Raw genomic sequence first — 15,000 nt, 5'->3', positions numbered from 1 at the left:
CATCACCTAAACTACCCTAAACTAACACTAACAACCTAACCTAAATTAACCTAACCTAACCTAACTTAACCTGACCTGACCTAATCTAACCTAACTTCGCCTTACTTGAATTACATTCAAGTATCGATCAGTCAGTGGAGCCGAGGCTTGCTGGTTTTTCCCATCCTTCACAACCCAACCGACACATATACACACACACACATTCTCTCTCTCTCTCTCTCTCTCTCTCTCTCTCTCTCTCTCTCTCTCTCTCTCTCTCTCTCTCTCTCTCTCTCTCTCTCTCTCTAACTCCCTTCGTGATTTCTGGCATCTAGCCAAAAAGTATCTCCAATAACTTTGCTGCTTCTTCTTTCCCTACTCTATTTCAACCAGATGGCACCACTGCTATCGCATCTATTTCTAAAGCTGAAATCTTTGCTCAAACCTTTGCTAAAAATTCTACATTGGACGATTCTGGGCTTGTTCCTCCCTCTCCTCCACCCTCTGACAACTTCATGCCACCTATTAAAATTCTTCGCAATGATGTTTTCCATGCCCTCGCTGGCCTAAACCCTCGGAAGGCTTATGGACCGGATGGGGTCCCTCCTATTGTTCTCCGAAACAATGCCTCCATGCTTGCACCTTGCCTATTCAAATTCTTTCAGCTCTGTCTGTCAACACTACCTTTCCTTCTTGCTGGAAGTTTACTTACATTCAACCTGTTCCTAAAAAGGGTGACCGTTCTAATCCCTCAAACTACCATCCTATTGCTTTAATTTCCTGCCTATCTAAAGTTTTTGAATCTATCTTCAACAGGAAGATTCTTAAACATCTATCACTCCACAACCTTCTATCTGATCGCCAGTATGGGTTCCGTCAAGGCCGCTCTACTGGTGATCTTCTGGCTTTCCTTACTGAGTCTTGGTCATCCTCTTTTAGAGATTTTGGTGAAACTTTTGCTGTTGCCTTGGACATAATTATCAAAAGCTTTTGATAGAGTCTGGCACAAAGCTTTGATTTCCAAACTACCCTCCTACGGTTTCTATCCTTCTCTCTGTTTACTTCATCTCAAGTTTCCTTTTTGACCGTTCTATTGCTGCTGTGGTAGACGGTCACTGTTCTTCTCCTAAATCAATTAACAGTGGTGTTCCTCAGGGTTCTGTCCTGTCACCCACTCTCTTCTTATTATTCATTAATGATCTTCTAAACCAAACTTCTTGTCCTATCCACTCCTACGCTGAAGATACCACCCTGCACTTTTCCACGTCTTTTCATAGACGTCCAACCCTTCAGGAGGTAAACATATCACGCAGGGAAGCCACAGAACGCCTGACTTCTGATCTTTCTAAAATTTCTCATTGGGGCAGAACAAACTTGATATTGTTCAATGCCTCAAAAAATCAATTCCTCCATCTATCAACTCGACACAACCTTCCAGACAACTATCCCCTCTTCTTCAATGACACTCAACTGTCCCCCTCTTCTACATTGAACATCCTCGGTCTGTCCTTTACTTATAATCTGAACTGGAAACTTCACATCTCATCTCTAGCTAAAACAGCTTTTATGAAGTTAGGTGTTCTGAGACGTCTCCGCCAGTTTTTCTCACCCCCCCAGCTGCTAACTCTGTACAAGGGCCTTATCCGTCCATGTATGGAGTATGCTTCACATGTCTGAGGGGGGTTCCACTCATACTGCTTTTCTAGACAGGGTGGAATCAAAAGCTTTTCGTCTCATCAACTCCTCTCCTCTAACTGACTGTCTTCAGCTTCTCTCTCACCGCCGCAATGTTGCATATCTAGCTGTCTTCTACCGCTATTTTCATGCTAACTGCTCTTCTGATCTTGCTAACTGCATGCCTCCCCTCCTTCCGTGGCCTCGCTGCACAAGACTTTCTTCTTTCTCTCACCTCTATTCTGTCCACTTCTCTAACGCAAGAGTTAACTAGTATTCTCAATCATTCATCCCTTTCTCTGGTAAACTCTGGAACTCCCTGCCTGCTTCCGTATTTCCACCTTCCTATGACTTGAATTCCTTCAAGAGGGAGGTTTCAAGACACTTATTCATCATTTTTTGACCACTGCTTTGACCCCTGTATGGGACTGGCATTTCAGTGGGCATTTTTTTTATTACATTTTTGTTGCCCTTGGCCAGTGTCCTTCCTACATAAAAAAAAAAAAAAAATAGTAGTAGTAGTAGCAGTAGTAGTAGTAGTAGTAGTAGTAGTAGTAATGCTATTTTTCATATATTTAGTAATTTTTTTTTTTCATATTATTATTTATATTTATATTTTTTGTTTTGTTTTGACATTCATACGAATGCTATAAAGGTGAAGCATAGAAATTTATTTGATTGATTAATTAATTTATATATCTATTTATTTTGATTTTTTAAATTAATTAATTTATTTATTTTTATTATTATTATTTTTTTTTTTTATGTCTCTATGATAAGCAAAGCATTATAGAATTTATGAAAGCACATATCCTCTAGAGTCTTGCCCTACAAAAGATTCTGTAAAGTAAAAAATAAAGGGAATAAGTGTCAGTGACGTTTGATGAATAGAGGAAGGCGTGGCAGAAATTACCATAAAACGTATATAAATGAAAATTTATCTTCCTCGTATTTTCCAACTTGCGTTTGCTTCTTGAAAATTTAACTGGGTGGGTCATATAGCAGACATATTGTTCTTTCCTCCATTGTAGTTTGTTTCCAGCAAGCCCCCTAAATAAAGTTTCTGTTTTTTTTTTTTTTTTTTTTTTTTAAAGAAATGAGGAATTACATTCTAACGCTGATCACTGAGCGGAGCGTAGACGAGCTGCTATCCTCAAGGACGTTACCTCTCTCTCTCTCTCTCTCTCTCTCTAAATAAGACTTTAAATAAAAAGAATATATATATATATATATATATATATATATATATATATATATATATATATATATATATATATATATATATATATATATATATATATATATATATATATATATATATATATATATATATATATATATATATATATATATATATATATATATATATATATATATATATATATATATATATATATATATATATATATATATATATATATATATATATATATATATATATATATATATATATATATATATATAAAAGACAATGAATATCCTCTGGGGAAGGGGTGACAATCCTTATTTAACCCTTAATTTCAGTTGAATTTTGACAAGTCTACGTTAAAATGTTTCCATTTTTCTGCAGTGATAAAGAAACGTAGAGGGGTAGCTAATATATTTAATTGTTAATTGTATCTTTTTTTCTTTCTTTTTTTCATTTATTCTTTTATTAATTTTTCTTTTCATTGCTTAATTATGCATTATGCCGACACTGCAGGTTACAATTGCAGATATTGCAAGTATTTTTGACACAATACAAGTACATCCAGCTAAACTATTGCTACAGTATAGAGAGAGTATTTCGATTACATACCTTATTCTTCATCTTCTTTTCTTCTTTTTTTTTTTTAATAAATATAATAATAAATAAATAAGTAAATAGGTATTGTCAAATGAAATCGTCGAGATTACGCAGGGGTTTCGGGCAATACTTGGATGGGTGACTACACAAGCCTCATCTGTCTGAAAAAAAATAAATAAATAAAAAAAATAAGAATAAGAATAGGGAGAATGAACGAAAATTTTAAGTAATAAAGATAACAGTAAGAATTATTATAACAAGAATAAGAAAAATTACAATAAAGGAATATAAAAAAAAAGAAAGAAAGCATCCCATGTCTTTCTTCCTAATTGTCATAGAAGGGTGAATTCTTTTGTATATTTTCCAACATTTCCAATACAACGATATGAATGGGGGAAGAAAGAATAAGAATAATAGAAAGAAGGCCTCCCAACACCTAGTTCTCCGGTCTTGGCCAATTAGCTAACGGCGGGATCAGCGCAGTTAAGCAGGGGGTCCGGGAAGAACTTGGATGGGTGACCACAAAAGCCTCATCTCTCTGAGAATAGAAAAAAATAGCAATAAGAATGAGGAGAATGAACGAAAAACGAAAATAATAAAATAACAATAACAACTATAATAAAAAAAAGAAGATTAAGAATAAAAAGAACAAAAATAAGGGAAAAAAGTAATAATATATCTCTCTTGCTAATTGTCGTAGAATTATGAATGAAGGGTTAATTTTAGTGCATATTTTCCAACATTTTCAGCACAACAATGCAACAACAATACAGGAAAGAATAAGAATAAGAGAAATAAGCCCTCCCAACACCTTGTTCTCCGCTCTTGACCAATCAGCTGACGGCGGGATCAGCAAGGTTAAGCAGGGGGTCCGGGCAGAACTTGGATGGGTGACCGCACAAGCCTCATCTCTCTAAAAGTAGGATAAATAAGAATAAGATAAGGAAGAATAATAAAAAAAAATGAAAATAATAAAGATAACAATATTAATTATGACAAGAATAAGAAAAAAATAGAATAAAAAGAATGAAAAAAATAAGAATATCACAACTTTCTTGCTAATTGTCTTAGAATTTTAAATGACATGTCAGTTCTGCTGTATATTTTCCAAGATTTGTTATGAATGAGGGAAGAAAGAATAAGAATAAGAATAAGAATAAGAACAAAATGAATTAGACTAACAATAATGATCACATCTTTCATGCGGTGACTGCGTGGGCGATGAGCCTCACTGGACGTTTCTGACCAATCACAAGGCAGGGTTGGAGTCGTCGGGCCCACCCGATTCATATATAAAGGGATTTTGTGGGAAGCGCGGGCAGACTCAGCTGAGTGTTCGTTGTGAGTTGTTGTTACCACAACTATGGCACGTACCAAGCAAACGGCTCGCAAGTCCACTGGTGGCAAGGCGCCCCGCAAGCAGCTTGCTACAAAGGCAGCTCGCAAGTCTGCTCCAGCCACTGGAGGTGTCAAGAAACCCCACCGTTACAGGCCTGGAACCGTTGCTCTCCGTGAGATCCGCCGTTATCAGAAGAGCACTGAGCTGCTTATCAGGAAACTGCCTTTCCAGCGCCTGGTGCGTGAAATTGCTCAGGATTTCAAGACTGACCTCCGCTTCCAGTCCTCTGCTGTCATGGCTCTCCAGGAAGCTTCCGAGGCTTACCTCGTGGGTCTGTTTGAGGATACCAACCTGTGCGCCATCCATGCCAAGCGCGTGACTATCATGCCAAAGGACATCCAACTGGCTCGTCGCATCCGTGGCGAGCGTGCCTAAGAAGTCATCCACGAATGATCTTCATAACAGCAATATCTAGGCCCTTTTTAGGGCCAAACATCTCTTTCATTAAAGAATTTTCATAGACAATCTGTTTGGTTTTGTGGAAGAAAATATTTATTTTCCATCTTTCAGTATCAGGTATCGACTTTCAACTCAATATCCTTCCCCCCTTTTTTTTTTTTTATATTATTATTATTATTCCCTCTTCCATGGCCATATCTCTTTCACTTGGGAGAATTTTTATCTTTCTTTATCTCTATTTTTTTTTTATCTTTTCTTTATCTCCACAGAATAATAATCACGATAATAATAAGCATAATAATAATAATAATAATAATAATAATAATAATAATAATAATAATAATAATAATGATACAATAATTATTATAATAATAATCATAATAAAAACAACAATATTAATATTATTAATAATGATAATAATAATAATAATAATAATAATAATAATAATAATAATAATAATAATAAAAATAATAATAATAATAATATTAATAATAATAACAATAATTATAATAATAATGCATTTGTCTATATCGTATCTTTTTTCCTTTTCAAGTGTGGCTCCAATGGAGCCAGGTATTATTTTATACTGGCAGCAGTATACTGGCCGCCTGTTTACTTGGAGGAGGTATACTTGGTAACAGCCTTGGTGCCTTCAGAAACAGCGTGTTTTGCCAGTTCACCAGGCAGAAGAAGACGGACAGCGGTCTGGATTTCCCGGCTGGTGATGGTGGAGCGCTTGTTATAGTGTGCCAGGCGGGATGCCTCGGCAGCGATGCGCTCGAAAATGTCATTCACGAACGAGTTCATGATTGACATGGCCTTGGAGGACACGCCAGTGTCTGGGTGGACTTGCTTGAGCACCTTGTAGATGTAGATGGAGTAGCTCTCCTTCCTCCTGCGCTTCTTCTTCTTGTCGCCCTTGGCAATGGCCTTCTGTGCCTTGCCAGCTTTCTTGGCAGCCTTTCCTGATGCTTTGGGAGGCATAGTGTCGCCGTACTGCTGTGAGAACGAGATTTCAAAGATTTCAAAGATTTATTTAGAAAAGATGGGTTACAAAAAGAGTGGGGGGAGGTGCGCCTGCCTGGCACACGGTAAGAGAAAGAGAGGAAAAATAGAAATACAGTAGAAGATTAAAAGATGCCGGGCGGACCGGCCTGCAGCTGTTAAGATGGTGATTGTCACAGGGCAGTACATGAGAGGTGAACGGGTGGAAACCGGAGTTCCCGGAGGAAAACCACCCATACTGCTGTGAAATAGAGGAGAGTGAGGAGGGTTACAATATAGGTACAAATACATACATATATACATATACACATATGCATATATATACATATACATACATATATACACATATACATACACACATACACACACATACATATACACATAAGAAAGGTTATCCATAGGCAGTACAATTAGTTAAGGGTGGAAACCGTAGTATTTATGTTGTCACATATGGTGGAGAGTGACATATCGCACAAAATCTAGAAGATCTTGCGGCGAGTCTCGTCTTGATAGGTGGTGTCCCGTCGTCCCCTCAAGTGTGTGGGCCCTGGCTCAGCCCCGCTGCCGGGAGCTTCGCACGCTTACCCCGGAGGACGAGTACCCCTTGCTGGGATGAAGGCAGTTATCCCAACAACTCAGGGCGCAGTGGGGAGGGGGGAGGGCACACAGAAGGAACCGCCACTGGTCTGCCGTCGGTGTCACCCGGTGGGGTGACATCAGGCCTGGCAGATCCCGGAAGTGGCTTGGCTCGGTTGAGTCGCTGCTTCGTCACTCGGTGGGAACTACTATCAGCAGTGGAAGGGAGAGGCGCTCGCTCTCTCATCAGTCATCGGCAGCAGCAGGAGGAGAGGGGTAGACATAGTGGCGGCAGATGAACGTGCTGTGGGGAAGGGACACTGAGAGTATCAATGGTACGGATAGAGAAAGGGAGTTCAGAAGGATCAGGGCAGATGGGAATATGGGAGGGGGGTAGGAGGCGGGTGTACAGGAAAGCAGGGACGATGGTAGGGGAGGGGACACAGGAAAGGAACAGAGGAGCTGAAGGTTGGGAGGAGATGGAGATAGGGAATGAAGGCAATAAGCAATAGTGCATAAGGAGATTCACAAAACGGAAAGGAGAGCACACATTCACCTGTATCGGGGCTCTGGTGGCGGGTTTTCGAGCCTGAGGAGGCTCCTGGGAAACCAGGCGTGCTGACGGCGAGGGGCTTCCTCGTGCAGAAGTTGTAGCACCCGGTACTGGTCCCACCCCTCGTCGTCCATCCGCTGCCACACCTTGGCTGCCATCTCGTGGAGGCGGACGTTGAGGGCTGGGAGGGACGCGGCCTCGTGAAGCTCGGCCGAGCTGGTGAAATCATCCCATCTGGTGCCGAGAGCGAACCGTAGAGCGCTGTTCTGGACCCTCTGCAATCTGCTAATGGCTGTTGTGGAGAGAGCGTGCAAGGGAACAGGGGGATATGTAAGGATAGGTAAGATTAAGGCTTTGATAAGGTGGAGCTTCAGACCAGTGGCCAAGTCCCGGAACCGGTACAGCCTTGCGAGGGCTTCCTTCGCTCGCGTCACGCGCTGGGACACGTGCGCGGTGTACCCCTTTGAGCTGACGGCCAGGCCCAAGAGAGAGCCCCTGGGCCTGAAGCCGACGTCATCCCCGTCCACCAGCAGTGGGGCGGGGGTTTTGGTGGCAATGGGTACAACGGTGAACTTGGCCATGTTGGTCTTGATCCTCCACTCCTCCTCAAAGGAGTTGATGCGGGCGATCTCTCTGCTGGTACGGGCGTTCAGCATCATACTGGAGCGGCCTGGATGGAACACAACCTGAGAAACATCATCAGCATAAAGTACATTAACCCCGGCGCCAGAAGCAGGGCGAGTGTGCGTTTTCTCAGTTGAAAAGTGGTATATATATTAGCGTGCCTACTCAGGATCAGGAGTCGCCACCTCAGCGAGCGTCCTGATTGGTCCAGACGCGCTCTGGGCCGATCTGATCTCGCGTATATATAGCCGTTTTTCCCAAAATTCACTACTCACACACACACACGGACACCCACTCAGCCGCCGTGGAGGACAGACGTCTTGCACCGCGCTCCTGCCGTCCGCCCAGCTGTTCTTGTCCGTAGGACAAGAACAATCCTCGGCCAGTCCTCTTGCTGTTCGCACTTGGCTGAGAGCATTGCTCTCAGCCAATCAGCGACCGGCCGCCCGCCCCACTTTCAGCCTTGTGCGGCTCACTAGGCAGCTAGACCTCGTGGAGTGAAGACTACACACATCTCTTCCACTTGACTCAGTGCGTGACACCCACACACACACGCACACACACACCGTCGTCTGCGCTCCCTGGCCCAGACGTTGCTGTCCGTAGGACTCCAGCTTCTCGGCAAATCAGTGAGCAGTGTCTGTGTCTTCCTCGACCCAGCTCGGTGGGAGAGAGAGACACGAGTTTCCTCCCTGTGAGTGTCCAGTGAGCTGTATCTGTGTCTTCATCTGTACAGTGCCTGGTTTAAGGTCCCGTCCTCTACAGTGCCCTGGATTTACTCGACTCCGCTCCATAGTGCCCAGGGTTTTATCCCATCTCGCCGCCCCTTTACTCGCAGTGCCCAGGACTTACTCCCTACCCCACCCTGATTACGCCTCTTGAACGGAACCGCACCGGTAGATAAGTTCTTCTCTACAACCAGTGCCCAGGACTTCATTGTTTCGCAGTGCCTTCACACTCCACAGTGCCCAGGATCTGAACCCACGTCCCACAGTGCTCAGGATTACCCCTTCCATCTCCCCTGTCCAAACCGTCTTACAGTGCCCAGGAACTAGTCCCTAGTGCCCAGGATTTATTCCCCACCCCACCTTCACAGTGAGTGCTGCTTCGGTACCGTAGTGTTCTCGTGCAAATACTCTTAGTGCCGTGGCGTTAGGGTGTGCCTTAGCGCCCTGGGTGTAGTGTCCAGGTTAAGTGTCCTGATGGAACATGTGTTCGTCTGAGGAATAACCATGGGCCGAGTCAAGATTAAGCATCCGAGGCCCAAGGAGATCACCACACGACGCGAACTCCTTGGCATTCTTGCTCCCTCAGTCAGGGTAGCCAGACTTATCCCAACGTGGGATGGTGTGGCCGTCGTCACCGCCTCAGATAAGGACACAGATACCATATTCAAGGATGAGGTACTAAAAGCTCTGCTGGAAGGAGGTTTCAACCCCTTGCTCCCACCCGAGCTCAAAGCCCAGCGGACGGTCCTGTGCTTTCAGCTCGATGAGCTGATATGTGAGCATACAGCTGAAGGCATACAGGAAGAAATCGAGCGTTCCAATGGATGGGCGAAGGTAGCGGAGGTATATAAGTTCCCCCGCTCTAGCACGGTCAAGATCACCTTCAGGAGCAGCGAAATGTCCAAAAAGGCCACTGATAATGGGATCCTGATGTTCAGCATGTCTGTGCCTCCCCATCAGATCCGGCAGGAGGTTTATATACCTATACTCTCCTGCAACAGGTGCTATGCAGTGGAGACGCATGCCACAAGTCAGTGCCCTCACCCGAACACCTACAAACGCTGCTCAGAGTGTGCAAGCTCGGACCATACCTTCCGAGACTGCCAGGCCCGGGAGAAGAAATGCATCAACTGCGATGGCCCTCACAGTGCCAGAGCGATGCGCTGTCCGGTCCGCAAGGAGGCGCTGAGGGAGAAAGAAGAAGAGCAGAGGAGAAACAGGACTCAACCTAATTTCTCATACTCCCAGGCAGCACAGGCACCCCCCACTCAGAACGTGGCAGGACACAACCTGACAGGACTGATGTGCGTACTTCACGCACATCTCGTCAACAGCGCCAAGCCGGGTAGCTTCCAGGCCACTTTGAATGAAAGCCTGAGGCTGAACGGACTTCCGGAAGTGAGGCTCCCACCACATCCACCCTCATCCGATATCCTGAGAGCGATAACGGGTGCCTCAGACTTGGCACAGATGACCTCAGCTGCCACCACGTCCCCTGCCACGGATACCACTGAAAACCATCGATCGGAGCACCAAGAGGATACTAACGAAAATGACGAACCCCCAACACTTCAGGTAAAAGACAGCGAAGGCAAACACCCGAAAGCAGTAGAAGAAGAAGAGGAAGATGAAGAAGATGAAGAAAGGATCGAGGTCTCCGTTTACAAACGAGCATCCGACTCCTGGCCCAAGGCACTCACTTACTCACACCTCAAATCAGGGCTACGAGAGGGTCGCTACAAATTTGGCCACTCTGGAGGAGAGGAAGACACGCCAAATGTTCAGGAGTGGCTGAGGAGATACAAGGGTTCGCTCCAGCATCACTGCCAGTCTGTTCCAGACGATGTGTTCTCCGCCCTGAAGAATGGCCCAATCCCTCGGAAGACCTCGCAACGCAGGACCAACAAGACCAGCCACACACAATGACAAGACTACGTATAATTCTACATAATGTTCTGAGCTGGGAAACACGAAAGTTTGACCTCATCAACACGTACAGACGCTTTGACCCGGACATAATACTCCTTACAAGCCACGGACTCAAGACCGACTCCAAGCTGACAATCCCGGGTTACAGAGTGTACAAGCGAAATACTGACAGCCAACCTATGGATGGAGTAGCCATTGCAATTAAGACAAGAATAGTTCACAGGATAGATGACGACTTCCTTTCAGAAACATTAGCAGTTACCACACACACGACAGATGGACCAGTAACGATAGCAACATCATACTTACCCCCAAGACGACCTTACCTACCCCACCCAGACTTCCTTAGGCTGTTACGGAGAGAGACACCTGTCTTCATAGCAGGCGACTTAAACGCCAGACACCCTACACTAGGGACTAAATCGACCAACACTGTGGGGCGTGACCTAATACAATACTTACGACACCGAACAGCCAGACACATAGGGCCCCAGTTTCCAACCTACTATGGACCTCTTACAGCGACTTCCCCAGACATCATTCTCACCAATAGCAACAACTTTCTCTTTCACTCTATAATTCCAGGACCCCTGACCTCCAGTGACCACATTCCAGTCATAATGGACATCTCCACTTCACCCATCCTTACACCAACTACAGCTTCTTATGTTCTACACAGGACTGACTGGGATGCCTTCCAAACTGATCACGACCTCCAGATGACAGATCACCCAGACGTCTCTTACGGGACCCTAGAAGACATCGACGATGCGCTAGACAGATGGACAAGGACAGTGAAGGACGCAGTAGCTCGACATGTCCCACAGAAGACGTATAGGAAGACGCCAGGACCTCGACCATCACGGAACACAATACTGACTCAAATACAATTTCAGGCACTGCGTGATAGAGCGGCAAGGACCGGCTGGACGACGACCGACTACAGACGATACACGCTCTTACGGCAGTCGCTACATGAGCTGAGACGGACAGAGGCAACGACCTACTGGGGACGGACAGTGACTGACTTGACAGTTAAGTACAAACGACCACGACAATTCTGGAATAGACTCAAGACACTATCAGGACAGTCTAAACAACCTAACGTATATTTGATTGACGACAATGGACAAAAACATCACACTGACAGAGAGAAAGAAAGACTTTTTACATCCATATGGGAACAGGTTTTTAGGGACAACGACGACGATGACGCTGACGCAGACCAGAACATTGTACATGAATTTATGCTGACTAACTCTCACAGGATAACTCCACACCACACAGCAGACCCTGCGAGGTTGACGGGGTCCTCCCACCTGGACTGCAGTATCTCTACAGAGGAACTGAGAGCAGCGGTGAGCTCCGCCAAGGAGACATCACCGGGGAGCAGCGGGATAGGGAAAACCATCCTCATGCATCTGCCACGAATCGCACTACAGCGCCTCAGCCATATATTCAGTGCAGCCCTCTCCGCCGGATACTTTCCAGATGGCCTGAAAGGTGCTGTAATGCGGTTCATTCCGAAGGCTGGGAAATCACCCAACCGGCCAGCTAATTACAGGCCTATCTCCCTCCTGGAGGTGCCTGGGAAGATGCTGGAGCGGGTGGTAGGGAGACGGCTTCGAGCACACCTTGAAGAAGGAAGATGGTTCAACATGGCACAGTACGGCTTTAGGCAGGGACGAGGCACCGCCCACGCCATCGCGGTGGCAACTGAGACCCTTGCCATTCATCAGGCCGAAGGCCACCGCTGCAACCTCGTCCTTCGCGACGTCAGCAAAGCGTTCGACAGGGTATAGCACATGGGGCTTAAATACAAGATCCTGCAGCTGGAGCTCCCCGACCCTGTTGAGCGCCTACTATGCGACTACCTGGCGGACCGGACGGCAAGGGTCAAGGTCGGTGCTCATACTGGTTCCCCGTTCAGGCTGGAAATGGGTGTTCCCCAGGGGAGCGTCCTCTCGCCTATGCTGTACGCTGTGTACACCAGGGACTACCCAGACGCCTGGCATGGTCTCAACGTCCAATACGCCGATGATGTTTCCCAGGTGCTCTTCCATCCGGGGCGCTCCAGAGCAATGCTCAACGCGCGCACTGGCAGGGACATAGCCAGGGTCAACTCCTATGAGAAAAGGTGGAAAATCAAGACCAACGTAGGCAAATTCACGGTCATCCCCACCTCTACCCTCAGACCTGCGACCCTGCTGGTGGAGGATGAAGAGGTAGAGTTCAAAACGAAGGGGCGCCTCCTTGGTCTGCAGATCACATCACGAGGCTACCTCTCCCACGCTGCAGAGAGGGCATCTCAGGCAAGAGTTGCCCTCACCAGACTCTACCGCTTCAAGGACTTGCCAGTGAACCTCAAACTCCACCTTGTCAAGGCCCTGGTAGTGCCCGTGCTAACTTACCCTCCAGTTCCAACCCACGCGCTGAGCAGATCTACAATTAGCCGTCTCCAAAAGGTGCAGAATGCTGCTCTCCGGTTCGCCTACAACACCAGATGGGAGGACCTGACCACGAATGAGGAGCTCCACCAGCGAGCGTCGATCGCTCCTATAAACATTCGGCTGCACGAGATGGCAACGCAGGTGTGGAAAAGAATGGAAGAAGAGCGGTGGGAGCATTTCACAACTCTTCAGACATTGCACGACGCTGCACCTCCATCAAGCCATGCATGGTTCCCAAGGAGCCTACTTTCCCTGGAGAAATATCCGTATCCAGAACCAGTATATCACTGACTGTAAAGTTCATTGTCACTATTAAGTTAATCATCATTTCATCTGTACAACTTACTAAACTTGAACACGCATAGTCCCAAATGTACACATAGCTTATCCAACAATAAAGTACTAAGGCCACAAGTTGGAGAGCAATGTATGCCACAGCAAACCGGACCGCCCGGTAACTGTAAACTTCCCCTATATTTCTGTATTTCGTACTTACCCTTGTTTCCCTCCCTGAACTGTATTTCATCCCCCTTTCTTAATAAAATGTTTAAAATGTTTAAATTCACTACTTGCTCGCAGAGCTACCGACAAGGTTAGAGTACTCGCGCTCCTCATTTATCACCAACAACAACAACTACTACTACTACTACTACTACCACAACATCCATTATCATGTCTGGACGCGGCAAGGGAGGAAAGGTGAAGGGAAAGTCAAAGTCCCGTTCCAGTCGTGCTGGACTCCAGTTCCCGGTCGGCAGGATTCATCGCCTTCTAAGGAAAGGCAACTACGCCGAGCGCGTGGGTGCTGGTGCCCCCGTGTACCTTGCGGCAGTTATGGAGTACCTGGCTGCTGAAGTCCTTGAGCTTGCCGGCAATGCCGCCCGTGACAACAAGAAGACTCGCATCATCCCACGTCACCTGCAGCTGGCCATCCGCAACGACGAGGAACTTAACAAGCTCCTCTCCGGAGTCACCATTGCACAGGGTGGCGTGCTGCCCAACATTCAGGCCGTGCTCCTTCCCAAGAAGACTGAGAAGAAGTAAATAAAGGGCCTCCCTCCCCTTCAGCCAATATCACCATCAATCCGGCTCCTCTTCGGAGCCACACGTTCAAACATCTAGAGAGTTGTGTAGACTATACTGGTATATCAATAATAAGCAAGTAGTGTATTTATTTTCGAGTTAGTTATTTGTTATTATTATTATTATTATTTAGTCAGGCACGCAAGTGACCGAGAATAAATATGTATACTATATTTCTACTAATGTACCTGCTGTGTGTCACAGTGGAGAGTTGATTAGATGTGTTGCCTATTGTGATATGTTGAGCGTCTTTTTCATCTCAATGTATATTTTGTTTTATGAGAAACTGAGAACGATGAGGGGCGTGATCATTGAAATAAGTCAATGATAATAATAATAATAATAATAATAATAATAATAATAATAATAATGATAATAATAATAATAATAATAATAATAATAATAATGATAATAATAATAATACTTGGAGAAGACCTGATGAAGTGAGAAAGATGGTTATAATTAATAATGGTTTCTTTTCTTAGCTCAGATAGTGATAGTGAACATGGTTATGAGAAAGTAGTAGTAATAATAGTAGTCTATGGTCCTTCTTTCTTTTCATGTTTGTGGACCTTAAAAAGGTCCGGGAGATGATGTTATTCAATGATGATAATGCAAGCTGAATAGCTGGCACCATCTCAATAATGGAGCGATTTAACCACCAAATCCGTACAGGGTACGGCCCTGACGCTTGAGGGCGTAGACAACGTCCATGGCAGTAACGGTCTTACGCTTGGCGTGCTCGGTATAGGTGACAGCATCCCTGATAACGTTCTCAAGGAACACCTTGAGCACCCCACGAGTCTCCTCGTAGA

Source organism: Scylla paramamosain, chromosome 17, assembly GCF_035594125.1.
Source record: "Scylla paramamosain isolate STU-SP2022 chromosome 17, ASM3559412v1, whole genome shotgun sequence".
NCBI lineage: Eukaryota > Metazoa > Arthropoda > Malacostraca > Decapoda > Portunidae > Scylla > Scylla paramamosain.
This window is presented reverse-complemented; position numbering follows the sequence as displayed.